The sequence below is a fragment of the Dermacentor silvarum genome, chromosome 10, assembly GCF_013339745.2.
Source record: "Dermacentor silvarum isolate Dsil-2018 chromosome 10, BIME_Dsil_1.4, whole genome shotgun sequence".
Lineage (NCBI taxonomy): Eukaryota > Metazoa > Arthropoda > Arachnida > Ixodida > Ixodidae > Dermacentor > Dermacentor silvarum.
The window spans coordinates 128,405,210-128,430,144 of NC_051163.1; positions in this window are offsets into that span (position 1 = coordinate 128,405,210).

Below are 24,935 nucleotides of genomic sequence, written 5' to 3' on the forward strand. Positions count from 1 at the left end.
AGTGGCATTTCTTGGAAATTAAAACAAGGCCAGCGTTCCTGATGCAGTTCAGGACAATATCCAGACACGAGTTGTGTTCGCTGAAGGTGTGGCCAAAGATGACGACGTCGTCGAGGTAACACATGCAGATGCTCCACTTTAAGCCGCGCAGAATAGTGTCCATAAATCTCTCGAATGTTGCCGAAGTGTTACACAGTCAGCCCGTCAGAGGTTACGAAAGCAGTCTTTTCCTTGTCCTCAGGATGCATCGGAATTTGCCAGTAGCCAGATCGTAAGTCTACTGAGGAAAAGTAAATGGCGGAATGAAGGCAGTCTATTGCGTCATCAATACGTGGGAGTGGGTACACGTCCTTTTTTGTTACAACATTCAGCCGGCGATAGTCGACGCAAACTATCCAAGATCCATCTTTCTTTTTCACAAGAATCACTGAAGCTGCCGATGGACACGCTGACTCTTGTATGACTCCCTTTTTCATCATTTCGTGCACTTGTTTGTTGATAATCTGGTGCTCTGATGGTGAAACGCGATATGGCTTTTGTCTAATCGGATTTGCCGAACCCGTGTTGATGGTATGGCGTGTTCGAGACGCGGGGATGGCAGGCATTTTGTCCTTCTGCGCAAAGTCGAATACCCAAACGTGCTTCGAAAGCACACCTACTAACGTTCGGCGTTCACTTGTGCTGAGTGATTTATTCACCATTGACAAAAGGGCTGTTTCCGAGCGGTGGCCATCAGGTTCTTCTAGCACATCTGTAAGTTCAGCCACTGATAAGGATGCGTGTTCCCTGACGAAGGCTAATTTCAAGCCGTTTGGTAGTATAACGGGCTCCTGAGAACAGTTTACGGTCCATAAGCCAGGGCGTCCACCTTTTATGGACACCACACAATGTGGTACCAACACATTCTTCTTAATATGCATTGGTTCTACGGTAATGTGCATTGGTTCTACGGTAGTATCGAAGCTGTCGGCATTGGCGCCGCAACAGACAACGGAAACACAAACGGTAGATGATGTAGGTACTAGAGCGCTGCACAGGCTCGGGCTTACCCGAAAGCCCGGGCCGGGCCGGGTAGAGCAGTTTTTTTACGGGCTCGGGCCGGGCTCGGGCACGGCGTGTGCTTTTTGACCCGGGCCCGGGCCGGGCTCGGGTTTTTGACGCGGGCCCAGGCCGGGCTCGGGTTTTTGACGCGGGCCCAGGCCGGGCTCGGGCTTTCTGGTGGTGCGCATGTAACGTGCAGCGAGTTATTCGCCGGCGTCTCAACTCTGAAAAACATGTATTTTTCGGTCTCGGACCGGGTTCGGGCCGGTTTTGAGCCGGGTTCGGGCCGGGCTCGAGCCTAAGGTAAAGGGGTGGCGGGCCGGGCCGGGCGGGTAACGTAGATTTTTTCCGGGCCCGGGCCGGGCCCGGGTCTCGCCATAAAAGTTTTGATCGGGCTCGGGCGGGCCGCCCAATGTAAAAATGGGCCGGGGCTGCAAAAATCGGCCCGTGCAGTGCTCTAGTAGGTACAACCGTATCACCACAAACACGCAGTGTAATATCGCGATCTACAAGGTTTTCAAGGAGTCCTGACGGAATCTTACCACTTACGAATACCTTCCCTGTGCGGCAGACGACAGTGGCACCAAACTCCCGCAAGAAATCCATGCCGAGAATAACATCATGGGTCGACCGAGGAATAATTACAAACTCTGTGGGAATAACATGGCCTGCCAAAGACACGTCAGCACACACCAATAGGTCGCAACGGCTTGCCACTCACTCCACAGAACTTTAAATATTCGTCTCATTTAAACAACACCTTTCGCCCTAACACGTCTTTAAAAGAGACACTCATGACCGAAATTGTTGCGCCTGTGTCCACCAGAGCCATCACAGGCATATTATCTACAAAAACGCACACTTTGTTTTTAAGCATCAACACAGGAGGCATTTCTGTCAGTAGCACGTCTCCAGCGACCTCACGTCCATCGGCCGCGCTAGCTAGGTTTCCGGTGACGAAGGGGACGTGGTGCGACGCAGCGGTGAGGGAGAAAGGTGAGCACGACGTTGCGGTGGTGGTGTCAAACTCCTGTCAGATGGCGGGGAGCGATTCCTGGAGCTGCTCGGCCAATACTTGTCGCCAGATGATACGTGTGCTGGCCACGGGACACCGTGGGGTGGTTCGGAGGGCCGTGAAAACTCTGAGGGCTGGCCATACCACGTGGTCATACGCTCGTTGCAAAACCGCGATATATGACCTGGGACACCACAACAGTAACACACCGGGAGATGTAAAAACCTTGATTGTTCGTCGATGAACCGGATATTATCATTTTCCCTTGTGTAGTTGACTGGTTCAGGGCGTGTGTCACGACGATACATCGGGCGTCGAGAAGGCCTGCGCTGAGCTCGTTGGTCATAGCGCGGAGTCGGAGGGCGTGTTGTCATCATCGACTGTGGGGCTGCGCTGTATTCTACAGCCGCTGCGCTCACCATCAGTTGCCAAGGGGCCAGATGTGGCGCAGTCATAGCCTCACGTGACGTGAACACGCCATGGTGGTCAGCAGTTGAACGCGACATCTCTTCGCGGCGGGAAAGTTCCTCGCGGACTATCTGCCGGATGGTCGAAGAAAGGTCGAGGCAAGGGCTCATGTCCACACTGGCAACGGTCGTAACGTTTGCCAACCGACCAAACTTTGGCGTAATCCGCCACATCTTGAGCGTTTCAAATTTTCTGCAATGCCGAATGACGTCGGACACAGAACTGAGGCTTTCCTTTCCAATTAGAAAATCATACACATCCTCAGCCACTCCTTTGAGCAAATGTCCGAATTTATCTTCTTCCGACATGCGAGCACTGACCACCTTGCATAGCTTTAACACTTCTTCGATATATGAGGTACATGTCTCACCTGGCAGCTGCGCCCGTTGCGACAATGTCTGTTTAGGAGGAGGAGGAATAAACTTTATTTTTGTACAACATATTTCTGAGGCCTAGGCCTCTCTGCCTAGATGACGGGCTCAAGCCCTTGGGCTCTGGCGGCATCTTCGGCCTGCTGGATTGCCTTAAGTTGGTCTTCCGGTGAAGAGATGAGCAGCGCGGCCTCCCACTGCTCTCTGGTCGTGTGTGTTTTGTTCTGTGTGGGTGTCCCAGGAGAAGCCCAAACCATGTTGTAAGTCGACGGCTTCGACGAAGCTGCAGCAGTGACACTGTTAATTAGCCTTTCACCGCCCGTCCTTAACGCACACAGTGCCTTAACGCTCACACAAGGAGGCATTTCAAGAAAGTGGTCGAAGTTTTTCTGAAATACCAAAATTAACTGCTTGGAACTGCAACATTTGCAGTTTTTGAATACTGTTTGATTGCATAGTGTATGTGATGTCATTTGTTGGCAAAGCTTTTCACCATCAAGTAAGCAATAGTCATTTCTAGTTTCTTTTTATTGTGTCTGTAGCTCTCGATTTACTCTTCTACGCGGCTTCTCTTCGAATGACTTAACTGTTGAGCTTTTTGCTTCTTCTGTTCCTCCAAGTACACTTGGTACTGGTTCTATGTGCCTAAAACTTGTATCCGCAGCTGCTTTGCAATTTCAGCTTTAAGGATTTCACCTTCTATTAGCTCCACAGACAATTCTCTGTGTCACAGAGGGGGAAAATGCTTGGTAATGTCTAAGTCTAGCCAAGTGTACAAATTTAAGGACTTTCCATTACTGCAAAAATTCAAAGGGCGTTCAATGCCTTGAAAATGGCATTTTAGAAATAAAGGGTTTTCAAAGATCACTGCAAACGCCGCATTCTAGCACCTAAATAATTTCACAAGCTTACTTTGGCAAGGAATTCACAAATTCATGCTTTTTAACTAACACTGCACCATCTCTGTACATTGAAGCTAGGAGAGCGCTACCATTTTGCAGTAAAGAAAAATACTGAAAACCTTCAATACCACTCTTTCTTTTGTTTTTCTATGGAGCTTCGTCTTGCCTAGTTAAGTTTACAAATGTACCTGGTTTTGGTGGGCGTTTCTTCGACATTTTCTGTGAGAAGCAGATGAGTAAACGTGCACAATTCGGTGCAACGCACTGTGCCATTGACACTGAGAGGAAACCGGGAAAAGAAAGTTACCCCCCCCCCTTGCCCCGAAACGTTCGTGCACCTAGCTGTGGCGTGCATGCATCGTGGAAGAAGAAACAGCGTAAACACAAGGACGACGAAAAAGCATGAAGCACACCAGCGCTTCGTGGTGTGGTCCACGTTTTTTTGTCGTCCTTGTTTTGCGCTGTTTCTTCTTCCACAATGCTCATTCAACTGGCCGGCAAGTCCATCCTGTGCATGTATGTTGAACAGACGCATGAGTGTAGATGGTCTTCGAAGCTTTCAGAACGAGCGCTGCCACAGTAAACGAGCAGTGCACGCGCAACAAGTGCACACATTAGAAATTTAAACATGCGTGCCGATGCATGTGACGCGGCTATCGGCATACGCAGTATCCAATTGCTGGAATGCATGCGCTCCAAAACGCTAACGACCCGCTGCTAATTCAGGACAACAGCTTACAGCGGAATGAATCAAACTGTAAACCAATGCAATTGAAAAGAATGCATGAAGGCACGTCGAAATGCCTTCGTGACACTGGTACTGGCGTCGCAGTTGACCATATACGAATGGAACTTGCGGAATTTTTTTTAAATGCTGACAAGTACACACTCGAATTAAATTCACGTACGTGTATGGTTGGCGCGATACTTCATATCCGCTTATTTGCGGAGAATATATAATGCATGGGCTGGAGAAGCACTGGATCGTGAGCAGAACGGCACATCTGTTATTATTGCGATAGCAATTATATGAACACTCCTAAACAGATTTCTGCCGTCGGCGTCGTCGTCGCCCTCGCCGTGAGGTTCCGTATGACGTCAATAAAGATGAAATCGTCGCCGCGCACCGCCGAACGCTGTATGTGCGAGTCAAAGGGCGTGAGGGACGCGCGCTTTCACGGGGAGTGAACGCACGGCGGATAACAAACGCGCGTTCTGCGCCGTGCTCCCTTAAGGGCTGCAGAAGTAGGCGTCTCTTTCCTCCTTTACAATCACCTATATGTAGAGCAAACGCGCCTTCTTCCGACGCGTGAAAGGCCGTGGGGGGGGGGGGGGGGGGGAGGGATGGGAGGCGACGTTTAGCTGCGGCACCAAGTGCCTATTTATATCAGAGGCTCCGGCAACAGTCACCAACGCCGCACGCATTTTGTGCGAACGTGGGCAAAACGCCTACGGCGTCGACAACAGATCTGCGTGTTGCCGGTGCTGCTGCATGTCCAAGTTTATACAGCTGATAAAGCTACTATCATTACTCCGTATAGCTCTCTACCAATTTGCTATTGCAATTGATGCTTCGCCTTTCAGGTGAAACTGCGACATTTTATTGCGATAGCAATTATATGGACATTCTAAAGCAGATTTCTGCCGTCGGCGTCGCCGTCGTCGTCGCCGTCGTCGTCGCCGTGAGGTTCCGTATGACGTCAGTGGATATGAAATCGTCGCCGCGCGCCGAACGCTGTATCTGCGAGTGAAAGGGCGCGAGGGACGCGCGCTTTCACGGGGAGTGAACGCACGGCGGAGAACAAACGCGCGTTCTGCGCCGTGCTCCCTTAAGGGCTGCAGAAGTAGGCGTCTCTTTCCTCCTTTACAATCACCATATATGTAGAGCAAACGCGCCTTCTTCCTATGCGCGAGAAGCCGTGGAGGAGGGGGAGGGAAGGGAGGCGACGTTTAGCTGCGGCACCAAGTGCCTATTTATATCAGAGGCTCCGGCAACAGTCACCAACGCCGCACGCATTTTGAGCGAACGCTGGCAAAACGCCGACGGCGTCGACAACAGTTCTGCGTGTTGCCGGTGCTGCGGCATGTCCAAGTTTATACAGCTGATAAAGCTAATATCATTACTCCGTATAGCTCTCTACCAATTTGCTATCGCAATTGATGCTTCGCCTTCCAGGTGAAACTGCGACAACATTTTTCCGACAGTACTAACATTATTTTCCAGCGTTGACGACAAGCCGTGAAGAATAGTTCTCACGTTGTCGTCTATTTCGTCGAAGTTGTCTTCCTTCGTTAGTCGTGTCACGTAGTATAGTGGAGGCGAAGAAAACAGTCGTAAAACTGTGTATTACGAAACTGATTCTTCATTGAGCTAACCTGTGCCCACAAAAGCAAGCTACACTCGAAGCACAACGAAAGCGGCGAACACAGTCGGCGATGGTCGAAATCTGATCAGCGGCGAAATGCGTCGGCTTTTATACATGAGTCGTCGAACGTCCCAGAGTAATCCCTGGTGCCCGCGTGTCTTCCAGAAAGTACTAGACAATTCGCGTCGCTCATAGAATCAGATTACATAAGCGTCGGTGACAACAGACAACGGATAGAAGCATCGATAGCGTTCAAGAAACACGATACATGCAGGCGCGTCCTGTGCCTTGCGATAACGTTTAACATTTGGTAGTCGGTGGAAACGGTCACCGGTGAAAGATATATAAACATGTGCTGTGCTGTTGAGCAGATACTCAACAGCACAGCACTGCAGAGAAACGCCACACACCGCCGCCGATTCCTCAAGTACATTTGGTAGCTATATACCTCCGTAAAAGAACACCTCCCAGCGTAGTGGCGCTGTGGTGTAATCATTAGAATGTGTGCTTAGGGACTGTATAAATACGAGTGTACGCGGGTTCGATTCCACGTGATGTACTATAAAGTGTTAATAATAGTAATCCTTTATTTGCACTTGAAAAAAAGAGGGGGGGGGGGGTAGAGGAGCAAAGAGAAAGAGAGAGATCGTCCTGGGTGGCGTGCTAGGCGTGGCAGATAGGTACAGACCCTTACGCGGAGCGCCTGCCAGGCATCCACCCAGGCGGAGTGGGGGAGGAGGATGGAAACACCTTGGAGGATGGTAGACAAAAGGCAATTGACCTGCTAATTCATGAACTAAGTCCACTCATGCAGGCTTCTCGCCAGTGTTCTGCACAGCTCCCTAGATGACGCACGGTCCGAAGGGAGGGGTGTTCGCACATGTCATGGGGCAGAAAGAAAGTCTCGCACTGCAGCCGGAATAAGTGAATTCTGGTGGCGGACTGTCCTCGCGTACATTGGTTCGGGCTGGCCCGTTCGCTTGCTGTAGCGGACGACTGAGCTGATGTAGGAGTCGTCAAGGGATCCATCGAGGCAGCGGGAGAGAAGGCGTATCCGGGCGACAGCGGTGTTTGAGCGTCTGCCATTCAAGGCGTTGCAGTCGTGCCTCATACCGTGGAAGTACTTCGCGGCTGCAGCCGAGGCCGGTGAACAGTGTCCGGGTGGCGCAGTGCTGGACGCTCACCAGCATATTGGTTAGGTGAACCTGAGAGGGGTTCCACACGGAAGAGCAGCACTCCAGTCGTATGAATAGTGTGATTCCGGTCTAAGGTAAAGAAAACTATCGCAATTCCGTGCACATTGTGTGCACGGAAGGCCGTTATCAAGAGCAGTATAAAGTGCACGGAAAGCATCCGGGCCGCAGGGTTTCGACGTGCGTACCACGAAACCGAGAGTGCGACGCGTTTTGGCCACTGCATTGGAGACGTGCAGTGAAAAATCAAGAGTTGGGGTGAACGTGGCTCCTAGAATTGCAGCTGAGGAAAGATTACACAGGACAGAGCCCTCAAGCGTATAAACGGGCGAGGTAGCTCTCTTGCTGTTGTGAAAACGGAGAATGACACTCTTAGTTTCACTGATGGAGAGATGGCTGACTGATGCCCACTGGGAAACATGGGTGAGGTAGTCTTGCAGGTCGACACAGGAGTTATCAGACGGTGAGACAGGGGCCAAGATAGATGTGTCATCCACATACTGCACCAGTAGAACTTCGTTCGACTGCGGCATGTCGTTAACATAAAGGGGAAAGAGAGTCGGTCCTAGCACAGAACCCTGGGGGACCCCAGAGAGGGCAAGGTAGCTCTCGGAGTGCGATCCGTGGTAATGGACTCGCTGTGAGCGTCCCACCACGAAGCGTGCTAACCAGAGGAGCAATGTGCCTTGAAGACCAGCTTGGGCTGCTTTTGTCACCAGAATGGCGTGGTCGAGTGTGTCGAATGCGTTAGTCAGATCCAATTGGATCAGGTGTGTTGGCGTGCCGCTATCCGTGTTGGAACTGACATAATGTGCGACCGTGGCTAAGGCTGTCTCACAACTGCGATTGGGACGGAATCCGTGCGGAGAGGAAGCAAGAATGCTGTTCTGTTCACGGAAATCTATAATGGAGCGATTGACGAGACGCTTGAAGGTCCTGCAAAGGATGGAGGTGATTAAGACTGGGCGATAGCTGGACACCTCACATGTGGGCTTCCCTCGGCCCTTGTGGACAGGGGTGACAAAGGATTCCTTCCATTTCTGGGGAACAAAGGCGTTGTCCACAAAAGACTGAAACATGAGTAGGAGGGACGAGGTTACGTGTGGGTAGATGAGTTTCAGGAAGGAAGGAGCAGCATAATTAGGGCCTGGATTTTGGGACGGCTTAATGAAACGCACGGCCTCGTGCAGGTCATCATGTGAGAAGGAGATGTTACTGATGGAGGCTGCAGGAGTAGTGACTGTAGTTTCTACCTCTTGGGTGAGGATATCAGGGTCAAGAGAAGTGGTAGAGCTATATGTGTATGCTTTGATCATGCAGAATGCTGAGCCGTGCTCCCTCAAGGGCTGCAGAAGATAGCGCCAACCTTTCCCTTTCCCTCAAGAACCACTTATCATCAGAGCTATATGTGGATGAAAACTGCGAAGCAAATGACTGTGCTATCGATGAGGGTTCGGTTACAGGTACGGCGTTGTCCATAAAGCAAGGTTTGTGGGAAGTGGACTGAAAGCATTTAATATACGACCAAAAGAGCTTGGGGTCCTCCTTAGCCTTGAGAGCGATTTTTCATGCGTAATCATCATGGGCCACTTAGATGGTAGCCTTCAATGAGCGCTAGAGATCCTTGGCTTTCTTTCGTCGCTAGAGATCCAAGGCGTCCTTCGTCGACGAGCTTTCCTGGTTTATTGAGGTACACAGTCTACTTGGATTGCTTGGATGAAATCGCACCACAGGTCGAAGTTCGTGGTACAGTCACTCCCAGTGGTTAAGCACCAGGGAGCAAGAGGAGCTATCTGAGCCATATGGGCCAGGTCTGTCCTCCCGAAATGCCACAACGTTCGTGCAAAGTAACCTTTGCGTGGTAGGATCGTCGCATAAGAGATCTCAATGGCAGAATGGTCGCTCCCTGTGAGACCAGGAAGGACCTCGCAGGAGGTGACCCGGCTGATGTTGAGGACAAAGACGAGGTCTAGGAAGCTGGCCCGGCCTTGCGATGAGTAAGAAGGATGCTGACAGACTTGATGTAGGTCAGCGGTGGTGACGGTATCACGGAGCGAGTCATCGGCCGCATCACTGGAGAGAGGCTCGTCATGCTGCCACCAGTCAATGTGAGCGTTGAAGTTGCCGATGAGCACTACATCAATGTATGGCTTAGTAGCTACTGTGGACAGAGCAGCATCAAGCAGCCTGTAGGAGCGATCTCGGAGATTGGGCGTCAATGTATGGCTTAGTAGCTACTGTGGACAGAGCAGCATCAAGCAGCCTGTAGGAGCGATCTCGGAGATTGGGCGGGCAGTATACACATCCAACAAGAAGAGTCTCGGGGAAAGTAGAGCTCCAAAAGATTGCCTCAAGGCCGTCGTGCTCAAGGTCGTGCGTACGGTGCATGCCAATCCCTACAGGGGTAGCAACAAGGGCAACCCCGCCTCGACCACGGCGATCCCTACGGAAGATGGTGTGGGAAGAGATATCCATGAGCTCACCGTCGAGCACTCCGGGGTCCAAGCAGGTCTCGGTGAGTAGGATAACTGTGTTGGCTGGAAGGGCAGCTATTGGGGACTGCAGATCAACGCTAAGGCAGTTGGTGTACCACAGTTCCAGTGCCATGCGGGGTCTTCCCGGGGGGCATGGAGTCGTGCTTGGGGGGGGGGGGGGGGGGCATGTAGTACAGTGACTCGGTGACTGCGGGAGCTGCGACTGCGGATCAGTGCAGATGGGAGTCGCAGAACTGAGACAAGGAGCAAACGGGGCACATCCAAGGGTCATTGCAGGGACCCAGTTTGCGATACTGAGCCATAGATAGATGCACGCAGCGACGATGAAACCAGCCGTCATAGGAATCGCAACATAGCGCAGCTTGATCGTCTCGCATTCGTTTAGTGCAGGATGCACAGGTGGGCTTGTGGCGCGCCCGGGTTGGGAGAAACGTCACCGGTGAGGAGGAGGAACATGGCGAGGTAGTGGCGTTGGGCAATGCGGGTGACTGCAGTTGTGGGAGAGTTGCGCCGATGTGGAAAAGCCAATGGGGCGAGGAAGTAGCCATGGGGCAGCGGGGGAGTAAGCCTAACAGCAGCTAAGCGACCACTCGGCTGAGCGCCGGTCACTCTCGGAAACGGGGCTCCGTAGAAATTTGTAGCAAGACGCTGGGAGCACTCACGCGGTCGGAGATGACTAAAGCTTTGGTGGCGGAGCTGTACGAGTGCGACAAAAAGTAAAAGGAGACGCAGGTGCGGAAACACACATGTGGTAACCATTGGCTTGGCTTAGTTGTTAGTGACGTGTTGTTAGTGATCGTGATGAGTGTGTAATTTGCCTTGATGATTGTGTTTCTAATTAGGCTATGCGACTCCTGATTGCGAAACTTGCCACGATAATTGCGGATGAAGTGTAAATTCGCTTTTTTTCCCCCCGCAAGTGGCGTTCGGGACGCATACGCATAAGGCCGCCTTCAGAGCAGTCACGCCTATGGTAGGCTGCAAATATCCAGGAAAAATTTCTCTTAAAATCCTGCATAACTTTGCTCACGCCTATTCTGAAGGCCGCTTGGAATTGGGCCGCCTGAAACTTGAGCCGCTTGAAAATGGGCCGCTGTCTCTGGGGGGCCGCCTGTGGAGCCACTTAGCGAACGGTATATCAGCTGCCGTAATTTGTTCTGATTTCCTGCCTGTACGCGTGGATTCTAGCCAGGAGTTGGCTAAGAGTGTAGTTTTGCTGCACTAGTAAAATGTTACTGCTACTGCTAACCACTGTTACTGTTACTGCTAAACACAGGAAACTACATGCATGCGCTCGACGAATCAGGCATGTTCCTGTATCTGAACACATGAACACGTACCTATAGTAGTAAACTATGAGACAACATACTTATTCAATGCGGAAGCGTCAAATGGTCCATTCACCCAAAAACCCTCGCGTCCGTCGTCTATTGCAGCGAAACGGCACCGAAGCTGCCATTGTCATTTGCTGCGACGCCACGTCACGATCACACCTCCACAGAGAAGAGCGGGCGAAAGGAAACACCTGCAGTGATAGCGCGTCAGGTGTTTCGTGAGGGGATCGACAGTGATCAAGAGAAGAAAATGACGTTTGATTCCGCAACCCCTTAAGGAGCACAGCGCAGCGTCGTCAAGGGAGAGGGTATGACAAAAGTGGAAGGGCAATAGATTTCATTGCGCGCGACAGGCGGTGGTCCTCAGCAAAGGGGCCAGCGTTGTAGCGGGCGCCCATAAGGTGGCGATTCCTGTTGAGTTCACAAACTCCAGCAGGCATCGCAGCCCAGGAAACTGAGGACACACTGGAAACAGCAGGTCAGTCTTTGCGGCCGTTGGGAGGCCGTAGCGTCTGTAAGTGGTGATGACTTTGTAGCGTTTTTGCACCAAGCGTGTGCAGGCACAGAGAAGGTGCTCCAGAGTCTCGGGGTCTCCGCACTTCTTGCAGGCAGGCGACGTGGCGAGGCCCTTGGCGTATAGCTGGGCCTCAGTCCAGGTGCAGCCAGTCCGTAAGCGCAGTAGCATGAAGCGGTCTCTTCTGGAGAGGCCGTTCTCTGGTAGCGGCTTGGTAACAATAAATTAGTAATTGGTAGAAAAAAATGAGCTTTCGTAAGCGAGAAAATGACCAAAAAGAAAATCAGAGTGGCATGAAACCATGAAAAACTTTTTTTGAAATGTTGGAAACACCGGAAACATATCCTAACCTTTCTTAGTGTATACGGAAGTAATAACAGCAGACGAAAGTACATGCAAATGTACTTTCGTCTGTACTTTCGTCGGGCCACGGCACCGCCACTGTGATCCTACGCTCACCGCTGATGTTTGTACAGGTCCTGTTGCTGATTTTCCTGGGCCGGCCATGGTTCGTTTCTTGGATGCGGACGGTCCCGACGACACCCATGCGTGAATGGCTCAACGATACAAGCTCCCCCTGGCTCGGCGCATTTTCGTCAACGGACTGTGGCCTATCAATACCGTTTTTGGCCAGTTCGCCACTCCTTGATGCTCCGCCACCTCTGGACGCCATAGTTTTTTCCGTCTGGCAACGTGGGACCGAGTCAGCTGAGCGGGCAGTACAAAAGTGCGCGCATTCCGACGCCACCCTAGGCCACAGCACCGCCACTGTGATCCTACGCTCACCGCTAATGTTTGTACAGGTTAGCTACTATGATGCTTATTCATATCGTGACGATGATGTGTGTCCTTTAGCGGTGTCGTGGCCACCTCATGTTTTGAAAAGTGTTCGCGCTTCTGTATTGTATCTGATGTGCGTGCTTGTTCTGGGAGGCGATGTCGAGCTTAACCCGGGACCCATGACCAAGGCTCAAGAGGAAAATCTATACCTTGTGGCTGGCTCTATCTTGCGTGTTGAAGCTAGCAATTCAGTACTTCAAGAATCTGTTAACAATGTACTTCAAATTAACTTAGAGTTAAAGAATGATTTAGAAAAACTGACAAAGCGTGTCCTTGACCTAGAGCAGAAATTTGCTGCAGCCCTGAGTGCCCAGTCCATCGCGTGCAGCGACAACGGTCTCGTAGGTGTACAAGAAAAAATTGACGACCTGGAAAATCGCTCTAGGCGGTCTAACGTTCTCTTTTATGGCATAACAGATTCGGCGAAGTCTGAAACTTGGGAAGAGTCAGAACGACTCGTAAATAATTTCTGTACCGAAAAACTTGGGCTTACCGTGACGTCTATTTCGAGAGCACATCGTGTGGGCCGCTTTTCGTCGGAGAAGAAGCGGCCTATCATAGCCAAATTCTTCAATGAGAAGGAAGTCGAACTGGTTCTGAGCCGCGGCTTTAAGTTGAAAAACACCAATTTGAGCATCTCGCGAGATTACTCGGAAACGGTTCGCGAAAAGCGACGAAAGCTTCTCGAGTTCTCGCGAACTATGAAGAAAGACGGGGATCGAGTACGTCTTCTTTTCAACGAACTGCATTTGAACAATGACGTTTACGAGTGGAACACCAATGAAGGCCAGGCTGTTCTTGTTTCCCGGCTCAGGGATAAATGATGTTCCTCCTTAGTTTCCTTAGGCTCAGGTTCATCTACCAGCTTACCCGTAAAATTGCATTGTCGCAGTGATAAAAAAATTTCCATTTTGATACACTAACGCTAGAAGTGTTGTCGCTAATGGTATTTCACTCTCATCGCTCATCGATTCATTCCACGCTTCATTAGTGTTACTTACCGAGACCTGGCTTAACGATACCATTCACGATAACAGCATCTTTACGAGTGAATCCACTTTCAAGTTTTTTCGATGTGATAGACAACAGCGTAGAGGGGGCGGTGTGCTCATCGCGATAAAGGAAGAATTCATTGCCGCACCCATCATTATCGATTCTTTTCTTGAATTTACTTGGATTTCCTTGTAGGGTACTGCATTTAGTGCGATCATTGTCGTTTTTTACCGTCCACCCGACATTTCTGGCGCGTTTTCCGATGAGTATCATCGGGTGCTGAGCGAGGTGTTCGCACTTTTTCTGAGGTCGATAATTATCATATTTGGTGATTTCGATTTTCCAAATATCAATTGGTCGTCACTCTCTGTATCGGCCACGGATGTGGCTGCACATTATTTTCTGAGCACTTGTCTTGACTTTTCATTAACCCAACTTATTAGGCCAACACGATCCACTGAAACTTCTGCCAGTATACTAGACCTAGTTTTAACTAACAATCCTGATATAATTGCCGACATAACTCATGAAGGAGGCATCGCAGACCATGATGTTATAACTGGATGTATTAACTTTTGCATGAGCAAAAGAACAATTACCAAAAAGAAAATAATGTGTTACGGTAAAGCCAATTTCGACGCAATTAACAATGAATTAACCACATTTTCTGATCAATTTCTGCATGATTATCATTCACGCTCCATTGAACAGAACTGGGCCCTCTTTAAAGCCAACCTCAGTTCTCTCAAGGACACGTTCATACATATGTTAGCCATTTCCTGCAAAAACAGTTCTCCTTGGTTTACCAACAAGCTTCGGCGGCTTAATAACAAAAAGAAGAGACTGTATAGGCAGGCAAAACTGACTGGTCTCGCGAGTGCCCATGACAAACACAAAGCGTGCGAAAAGGCTTATAAAGCATTGCTAAAATCTACTCGCCATAACTTTTTTTCTCGTGATTTACCATCCATGCTAAAAAATAATACTCGTCGCTTTTGGCGTGTTGTGAATCCTGTAACTCGCGCTGACATCAGTCTTACTGATTCTCATGGAGTTCCTATCCCCGATTCAGATTGTGCTCAACTTCTTAATGATACGTTTGTAACAATTTTCACTCATGAAAACGTTAACTCATTGCCAACTTTAAAGGCATTAGTAGGAATCACAATGCGCGAGGTAGTCATCAGTGAGTCTGGTGTTTTAGCTCTACTAAGCAATCTTAAAACGTCATCTAGCGCCGACCATCTAGGCTTCAATAATAATTTTTTTAAGAATACATCGCATAGTATTTGCTCTATGTTAACCGCTCTATTTTCCCAGTCACTATCAACTGGCTGTATTCCTAATGACTGGCGCATTGCTAAAATAATACCCATTTTCAAATCAGGTGATCGTGCTTGTCCGCTCAATTATCGTCCCATTTCCTTAACCAGTACTATTTGTAAATTACTTGGACATATAATACACACTCAAGTCATCAACTTCCTTGAAGACCATAACATTATTTTCAAGTATCAGCACGGTTTTCGCAGGGGCTACTCATGCGACACCCAACTAGCCGGATTTATTAACGACATACACGCACTGATAGACGCTGAGTTTCAAGTTGACGCAATATTTTTAAATTTTTACAAGGCATTTGATCGTGTTCCACACCATAGGTTGTTACTTAAACTTTCACAGCTTAACATTCACCCTACTATGATTGCATGGATCACCGATTTTCTCTCATCTAGAATTCAGTTTACATCAGTTAACAATTCTAACTCATCTTATGCTGATGTTACGTCTGGAGTTCCACAAGCAGCGTACTTGGGCCTTTACTCTTTCTAATCTATATTAATGATTTACCCAGTTGCGTGTTATGCAAAATCAGACGATTTGCAGAAGATTGTGTACTTTATCGATGTGTAACAAGTAACACTGATAATCACTTACTACAAACTGACCTGGAGGCAATAAGTGCATGGTGTTCTAATTGGTTAATGCCATTAAATATTTCCAAAACTAAACTCTTGTCTTTCACCAATAGACCACGAAATCCAACCACCTACTCCCTTGATAACAACGCTGTGGAACTCGCCACAACTTACAAGTACCTTGGCATCAATCTTAAGCCAAACTTATCATGGAATAATCATATTAATCTTACCCTTGCCTCTTCTAACCGTACTCTCGGACTTATTAAACATAACTTAAAAAAGCCCCAATGCATGGTAAAAAACTAGCGTACACAACACTAATCCGTCCTAAATTAGAATACGCGTCTGCCATTTGGGATCTCCAACGAACTTATATCATCAGTAACATCGAAGCCTTGCAAAACCGCCGCTGCACGATTCATTTTTTCAGATTATTCACGTTACACCAGCGTCACCTCGTTAAATAATAAAGCTGAGTTGGACTACTTAGGACTTCGCCGTAAAATTTCTCGCCTATCACTTTTCCATAAGCTTTATCACCATCCATCACTTCATGATGATTTCTTTGAGTCACCAGCAGTTATCTTTCCACGTCGTGACCATCCATACAAGGTCAAACGCGTTAACTGCCAGTCATCCCATTATGCATGTTCATTCTTACCGTGCACAATAACTGAGTAGAATGCCTTACCACCAGACATTGCCACTGAACCTGACTTGACAAAGTTTCAAGATTTAATTCGCTCATGACTTGTCAACTAATCTTATAATTATTATTATTATTATTATTATCTTGGGACTTTTGCAGTGTTTTCGATGTTTGTTGCTGTATTGCTTTTCATTGCGGTTGCCGCATGTTTCTCCTAATATGTTCTAATGTTTTCTCCGAAATAATTGTGACTTATTTTGTGTATTACCTATGTTTCACTCTATTATTACTTTTGTTATATTGTCTTGTTTTTAATATGATGTATCCTCTATAACCAGTGCCTGTGCGCCTGTGACCCCCCCCCCCCCATGTAATACCCTCATAATGAGGGCCTTTGGGGGTATTTTGAATAAATAAATAAAAAATAAATAAATAAATACATGCTTTTAAACGTTTTGGCAAGATATGGACGTTCTTTAACTAATAAGCTATTATGCACTTTTTTATGCTGATTGTAAGACAGCGCCGAAAGTGTTCCATCTAGTACCTTGACGTACAAATAGTGTTACACTCCGTAGTGCATGCTGGCAGTACAAACCCAGATCGGCAATAGCCTTACTCGGTTATCAGGCCACTGAAAACTTGTCAAGAACGGCATAGCGCCAGCCATGTAATCGATCTGCCGTTAGAAAGTCATGCACGCATTTGGTGTAGCGTAGACTAAAGAAACAATCCGTCAAACAGCAAGAGTACGGTTATCCCAGCTCAGTGATTGCAAGAGCCTGGGACAGGATTGTGAAAGTTGTAAAAGCGGGCGCAAATACAGTCTACAGGACAAAGCAACAAAAATAAAAAGTCATTTGGCGGGATTCCATATATGCATGGCGTGTCCCAGCAGTTCAAAAGAGTGTTGAAGTAAATGTGATCTTTTAGGCCAAGAACAAGCTCAGCGGTATTTCCCACTTGCGCACAGACGTAAGAAACGGAAAGAGTCGGTGCATGCGGGCTCCAAGATCAAACACGGCCTTCGGTTTGCGTCCTGTGTTCAAGAGATTTTCTACCAGATACGGACCGGTTGCGGAAAATTGTACACAGGCGAGGCTGGCAAGTGTTTGAACATCCGGCTTCGAAAGTATCCTAGCTCTTTAAGAGGGGCTCCATACTCTAATTTGGCACTACACTAGAAGCAATGCGGATGCGCGCCTATCTTGAAGGCACGACAGCTCTTTTTTGCCATAGAGAGAGAGAAAGCGAAGAGAGGAAAGGCAGGGAAGTCAACCAGAAGAACGTCCGGTTTGCTACCCTACACAAGGGGTAAGGGAAATGGGGAATAAAAAGAGGAAAAGAGGAAGAGAGTGAGCATTGTGTGTGCAGCGAAGCACCATGACACCAAAGTCCCATACTGGTTACGTGCGTTGAAGACATCTGACATGAACCAAGGGCCAGTGGTCGTTGCGTGAATAGGAGGCTGCGGTGAGCCATGGGGCTTACTCGAGACTTGCAAGCACTGGATTGAGAGCATCCCGTACTTGCACTGCACTTCGCGCTGACGGAGTATGCAGCTTGCTTAAGAGTATACGAAGGGTGTTTATAAGGGACCGAAGCATCACAACCACTTGCCGGTCTTCTACAGACAATTTATCGGGAGTCGGCATTGTGAACTCTACCGCGGTGCACTGTATCCTTTGATGTGACTGTGGTGCCAGCTGTGTCACCGGTTGTGGCTCCGGCTGTGGCCTCGGCTGTGGCTTCAACTGTGGCGTCGGCTGTGGCATCGACTGTGACGTCGGATGTGGCCATGGCTGTGGCTTCGGCTGTGGCTTCAGCTGGGGTATTCGCTGTGGCTTCGGTTGCGGCTTCTGCTGTGGCGGCGGCTGTAGCTTTGGTAGCGCGGGCCAGGGTTCAGTATTGTTGTTCGCCGGCACGACCTTGTCAGAGTTATACTCGACTCCACCAGGCCTAGGGGGCAGAGGAAGAGGAGTTGTCGGATGTGCCGCGCTCTTCATAGAGGAATCTTCGTTCTTTGAAGTCCGACGGCGTCGGGAACGTCGCTTTCTAATGGCCGCAACAGCTTCCCGATGAGATGAACGGTCTCTTGCCATCTCCTTCAAGACTTCGAGTTCGGACCTCCTGGTGCGAAACACGCGAGAACGCTTAGTCCGATATAACGACATCACCAGCACTACCAGTTAGGTAGGAGGATATTGCCCCCACCTCACCCCAAACTGAAACGTCGCCAAGCAGTCGTCTGGCGACAACTGCAGACACGCAGCAATTCGTTTCGGCACAGGCGGTCAAACCGCACGTAATTCTTTTACAAGAAACTCTCGATGACACGCCTACTTTGCCGGGATACCGGGTCGTATCGATACGGGAGGAGGGAAAGCGGGGCTTAGCAACCTTGGTCGCACGGAAGTGCTCCTTCCAAGTACACAAATTACCACTTGGCAAAACCAGGGTGGAGATCATTATGGTCGAAATTATCCCTAACAATTGGCTTAAGAGCAGTGTTTTCCTTTTAAACATATACAGCTCGCCGTCGGATCAACGGCAGGCATTCGCCACGATCATGACAAAGGCGGTGGCCCTTACCAAGGGGGCCCCCATAGTGATAGCGGGTGACTTCAATGCACCCCACGATTCCTGGGGATATCCCCGCAACTCCACTAAGGGCAATCTCCTAGTCCAGGCAGTTTCTGACTGCTCATTGGAATTGATTACGGATCCTCAATATCCGACGCGAATCGGCACGTCGGTAGTCCGAGATACCACTCCGGACCTGGCGTTCGTCAAGAACGCCCCGGAGCAGGATGGCGAAATTTGCAAGAGAATCTGGGTAGTGACCACTTCATTGTGGAGATTACCCTAACAATTAGCGCAGCCCCTACCAGGGAATTTAAAGTGACGGACTGGGATGCCTTCCGGAAATTGCGGGAAGCGGACCAGACCAACTACGATAATCTCGATAGTCTGTTCACAAGACTACAGAAGGACGTACAAGCTGCGACCAAGGTGGTTATGACCGACCTAAAAGTTGATCGGATGGACGCGCGCCTTGCGCACCTCCTAGAAGCCAAAAACTCTATCCTGGCCCGCTGGAGAACGCAAAGACTCCATCGCCGACTGCGCAAGAAAATTGCGGAGCTCAATCGTGCAATCGAAGCTCATTCAATCGAACTGTCCAAACAACAATGGAACGAAGTGTGTTCCTCGGTTGATGGGCAGATGAGAACCGGGGGAAAATGGCACCTCCTCAAGCACTTACTCGACGATTCGCAAAGCAAAAGCAATCAAAGACTAGCCATTGATCGCATAGTTCACAATCAAAAGGCGGCGGGCGTATTTGAACACGTCCTCCTGCAAGAGTTGGCCGAAAAGTATCTCCCGCTGGGCCCCTCCTGTGACGAGGATTATCCTCGTTACCGGGGGGGCGCAGTGGGGGAGCTCGACGCCTCCTTCACAGAATCCGAAATCTGGGAGGTGCTCCAAACGCTCAACGGTCGCTCTGCACCGGGCCCGGATGGAATCTCCAATAAGCTCCTCCGAAACTTGGACGGACATTCAGTAGCGTTGCTCACCGAGGAAGTCAATAAAATCTGGGAAACGGGCCTCGTCCCCGACTCCTGGAAGACAGCCTCAGTGGTGCTCATCCCGAAGCCAGGCAAACCTCTTGCGCCGGAGAACATGCGGCCCATCTCACTTACGTCCTGCGTAGGCAAGGTGGCCGAACATGTCATTCATAACCGTATATCTAAGCACATAGAAACTAATGAGTTATTCCCTCACAACATGGTCGGCTTTCGGCCGGCACTCTCCACACAGGACGTCATGCTGCTTATAAAGAGGCAAATCCTTGATGATGACACTAGAGACACTAGGGGCATCCTGGCTCTAGACTTGTCCAAGGCTTTTGATAACATCTCGCACCGGTTCGTGCTAGACGCGATCTCGGACCTGGGCCTGGGGTCACGATTCCATGCGTATGTTAGCTCCTTCCTCAGGGATCGCAAGGCCACTGTCAAAATAGGGCAGGTCAAATCCAAAGAATTTACATTGGGAGCGAGAGGCACTCCGCAAGGGGCGGTCATCTCTCCCCTACTGTTTAACATCGCCATGAAGGGCCTCTCGGAAAGACTGACCACAGTAAGAGGAACTGGTCACGCCCTCTACGCGGATGATATTACCGTGTGGTGCATGGGAGGGTCTGACGCTGCAGTTGAGAGTGCGCTCCAAGAGGCGCTCGACATCACAGAACACTTCCTACTAGACACGGGCCTGAGTCTGTCACCAACCAAGTCCGAACTTCTATTGTATAGGCCCACCAGACGGGGGGTTAGGTGCTCCAGACCCTTAGATCAAGTTCCCATAGCCGTCTATACGAGGAACGGAGAACAAATCCCCAGAGTGGATACCATCCGGGTCCTCGGACTCTTGCTGGAATCACTCGGGGGCAACTCACAGACTATAGCCCGCATCACCACCAAGACGGAGAATATGCTTAGGCTTATCCTCAGGGTCTCGAACCGCCGGGGGGTTTAAGTGAAAGCAATCTCCTCAGGCTCTACCACGCGTTTCTTATGAGCCACGTTAACTATGTAGCTTCCGCTTTGCGCTGGTCTAAACGGGAAGAGGCCAAAATCGACGCCCTCATGCGCAAAAGCATCAAGCGCGTGCTGGGTTTACCACTCACTACCAGCACCGAGCGTCTCATGCAACTAGGCATGCACAACACCCTGTCAGAGGTGATCGAGGCCCAACGAGTGGCCCAAATAATACGACTCTCATCATCGCGAGCGGGGAGACGTATCCTAGAATCCGTTGGATGCGGTCACCAGGAAATCATGGAGCGCAACGCGACCCTATCACCAATGGTCAGAGATACGTTCAAGGTAGATCCCCTGCCACGTAACGTCCACCCTCAATACAATGTAGGGCGCCGGGTAGCCCGGGCTCGTTCCCTATTAAAAGTGGCTGCGGCCACTCCGAATCTTGCATGTTTCGTTGACGCCGCCCAGTACGGGCGTTCTGATCACTATGTCGCAGTTTCGGTTGATTCCAATGGCTCTCTCATTAACTCAGCATCCGTGCGGAAGGTTTCTGCAACAGTAGCCGAGCAGGTTGCTGTAGCTATAGCACTGAAGGACCCTCTACGTACCCATATCTTCACAGACTCTAGGTCTGCAGCCCGAGCGTTCGCCTCCGGCTCGATATCAAAGGAGGCGGCGGCCATCTCGGCACCGAGGGGGCTGCTGGTTTTCATATCATAAAATGGTTCCCGGCCCATATGGGAATCAATGTGCACTCTGAGGTTGTTAACGCCAATGAGTTAGCCCATGACTGCGCGCGAGGTATAACACACCGCGGTGGTTCCGGTAGACTCACGGGCGGCGACTTAGGACTGTACAGGGATTCGCTCCTCACCTTCCATGAAATCTTGGCACATTATCAACTTGCTCGGCGGGCCTTTCCGCTACCACATCCTAAACTCACTAGACCACAATCATCGGCCTTTCGCATGCTCCAAACGGGGTCGTTCCCCTCCAGGGGCCGATTCAGTCACTTCGCGCCTAATGTAGATCCCCACTGTCCAGACTGTGGGGAGGCGTACTGCTCTTTATCTCATATGCTCTGGCAATGCCCTGCGTTACGCAGCTCATCGCTTACCACTCTAACGGACTGGGAGGCAGCCCTTAAGAGCGGCGACCTCTCAGAGCAACTACGGGCTGTCCAGAGGGCCTGCGACAGGGCGGAGGACCACGATCTTCCGACCCCGACGTGGGTGCGGCCCGCGACGGCTACGGGAACTCCCTGAAAAGGGAGGTACCCTAAAGCGGTTCCTCAGGACCACAAATAAAGTTCTTTGTCTGTCTGTCTGTCACCTTCCTCAGTCCGGTGCGATCGCGGCACATTTCCCCGCGCAATACCCGAGTGCTCTTTGCAAGTTATGTCAGGCAACTAGAGCGAGGCTCTCGCACATGTTGTGGGAGTGTCCTGTTATAGCAGCGAAGACGACAGTAGCTCTGGAGGCTCTTGCGCCGAAGGGGGCCGCCGCTCTGCGCAGCACCAACCTCAACACACGAGAGTGGGCCGCCTAGCGTCTAGGGAGCTGACTGAAGCAGAAGCAGGGCGCCATGTGCGCGAGCCAACCTGCGGTCCCCCTTTTAGATAATGAAGTGGCGTACCTTAACACTACATAAACCAGTCCTGGCAGCGGCCTGGTTTGATGTCGCGGTAGTCATTCTATGTAATTATTCTTAACGTAAGTGTGCGCCTGCGCTGTTCAACGTATAATTTGGAGTGATAGTGTTGCACAGTTCCTTGTTCATATTCTTGTTCGTCTTGATCGATTTGATGCGTGATGTGTGAGATAGCCGGGATAAGAATAGTGTAGATTACATGTCTGCTTGTGAATACACGCTTGTTTTAAGTCAGCGCATGCTACGTCTACATTTTCTTTGTCCTCGTCATTTTTGAGCGCTGTTTTGCAATCAGCATGCAACTTTATCAACCCGCCCAACTTGCCGCACTTGCCACTTTTTTATTTGCTCAGAGATTCTGATGGATTTCGAAATTCTCGCCTACTGTCCATGAAAGCTATGCACGTTTATTCTGCTAGTGAGTGTAGGCTGGTAAACTGTATGAACACTTTTTTCTCCGAAGCCCTTCACATCCTAAGGAAAGCTGGTCGACAGCACTTCGATAGCACTGCGCTCATGTGGTTCCCAGCGCGCTTCGCCACCCCCACCGACGAGGGCCGCCCTAACTTGAATGAGGTGGCAGACCGCTCTGCGCGAAAACTGACCCGCCGCACAGAGTCAGAGACACCCTCTTCGAGTTCGGACCTCCTGGTGCGAAACACACGAGAACGCTTAGTCAAGTATAACGACAACACCAGCACTACCAGTTAGGTAGCAGGATATTGGCCCCACCTCACCCTAAACTGAAACGTCGCCAGAAACATCGCCAGACAACTGCAGACAACTGTCTGCAGTTGTCTGGCGACAACTGCGCACATGCACCTTTCCACGTCCGGTGCGATCGAGGCACATTTTCTCCGCGCAATACCCGAGTGCTATTTGCAAGTTATGTCAGGCAACTAGAGCGAGGCTCTCGCGCGTGTTGTGGGAGTGTCCTGTTATAGCAGCGAAAACGACAGTAGCTCCGGAGGCTCTTGCGCCGAAGTGGGCGGCCGCTCTGCGCAGCTCCAACCTGAAGACACAAGAGTGGGCAGTCTAGCGGACCCGGGAGGCGGCGACTAGGTAAGGCCTCTCGAAGTCGATCCCCCATGGGGGACCTGAGCCCGGGTCGTTAAACTTCGCCGGATATTCAATAAATTGTTTCCATTCATCCACTTCAGGAACTTTAGACTATTGAAATTGCGGATGGAGGTTGTTTGCCATGTGGTCAAATACATGTTGCGGGTTCGCTATGTTAAAAACTAGGATGTGCACAGCGTGACAGCAGACAAAAAAAAAACGGAAAGGCACGACGGGGACATGCGAAGCATGTTTCATGAAAAGAGCGTTTAGGTGGAAGTTAGCACTTGTCTCCGTCGTGCCTTTCCGTCCTTCGTCTGCTGTCATGCTGTGCGCCCGGTCTCACAACTCGCTTAAAAACTAGGTGAAACACATGGGCGCCTTTAGACGTATGCAATGGTGAGAAAAAAAGAGGGGTCGCTTGCACTAGTGCAAGGCTGGAGTAAACAGCGGAGCTGGTGATCGACCTAGCTTCTTCCAAGTTTTACAAGGCTTGGCTAAGTTTTGCTAGGAAATGCTAAGTGCCGCTAGGCAGGATATTCCGAATCGGCTTGCCGCAGACGCACAGATTCTCGCTTGGCCGCGCGACGCGCTTCAAGGTGAGCGGCGACTTCTTATGGTTGTCCGGATCTTCTTTGGTCGTCTCATGTCAAGGCTACATGTACTCGACACAGAGTCAACGCGAGTCCTGCCGCCGTCGCGGTGGCTCCGAGCTTTATCTCCCCGGTGATGTCACGGCCAAGCTGCGCCTCCACATTTGCCGGGGTTTGGCTGTCGAAAACTGCCAAGCCGACGAGAGAAGCGCAATTGGTACCCTTTTCTTACGGGCCTTTACCGTAGTCCCTCAATACTTTTCTGGTCTGAAAACTCCGCCGTCACTCTATGGGAGAGCTCGATATGCCGCATGAAGCCGCCGCGCTTCGCCGCCACCGCAGCTGAGAGGCCACCTTTCCCCATATTAAACCCGGAGAGACTGCAGATGCGGCCAGCGTGGGCTGAAAGTTTCGACGCGTACTTTATATTCTGATTCATTTTATGCAAGATCCGAATTCTTGCATTCTACAATTGAAGTGGCACGTTCGCCTGACGATGCCGTTCAAGTTGTGTGGCCGGGGGCCGTTCCGGCTACAAAGTCACTACCGAAAGGTATCGTTATTTTGCATGAGTGTTCGTGAGCATTTCCAGAATTAGAAGCGAGCCATACACGGAAGAAACGGACGATTTCAGCTTCGAGTCCAAGCATGTGCGTGTGTGCGCGAAGCACTTTCATCCATCATCCATCTCCGTACGAAACGATTTCACGATAAACGGTGACGCCGTATAGTCTCCGAGGGACAAGCAGCGCCTCAGGCCTACTGCTACTGCCTACTGCCACTGCCAGGCCTGCTACCTCTCATTGTTCTTTTTCTTTTTCAAAAATTTACCTTGTACCGCTACCAATGATTTTAAGAGTCAGTCGTATCCATCTTTCTCTGCGTTTTTTCCACCAGGGGTGCTATGCAGGATGCGCCGAGTTTGCCGAAACTCGAGATCTTCACGAGCTCTGGCTCTGGAGAAGCCCCAAGATGAAAGAACA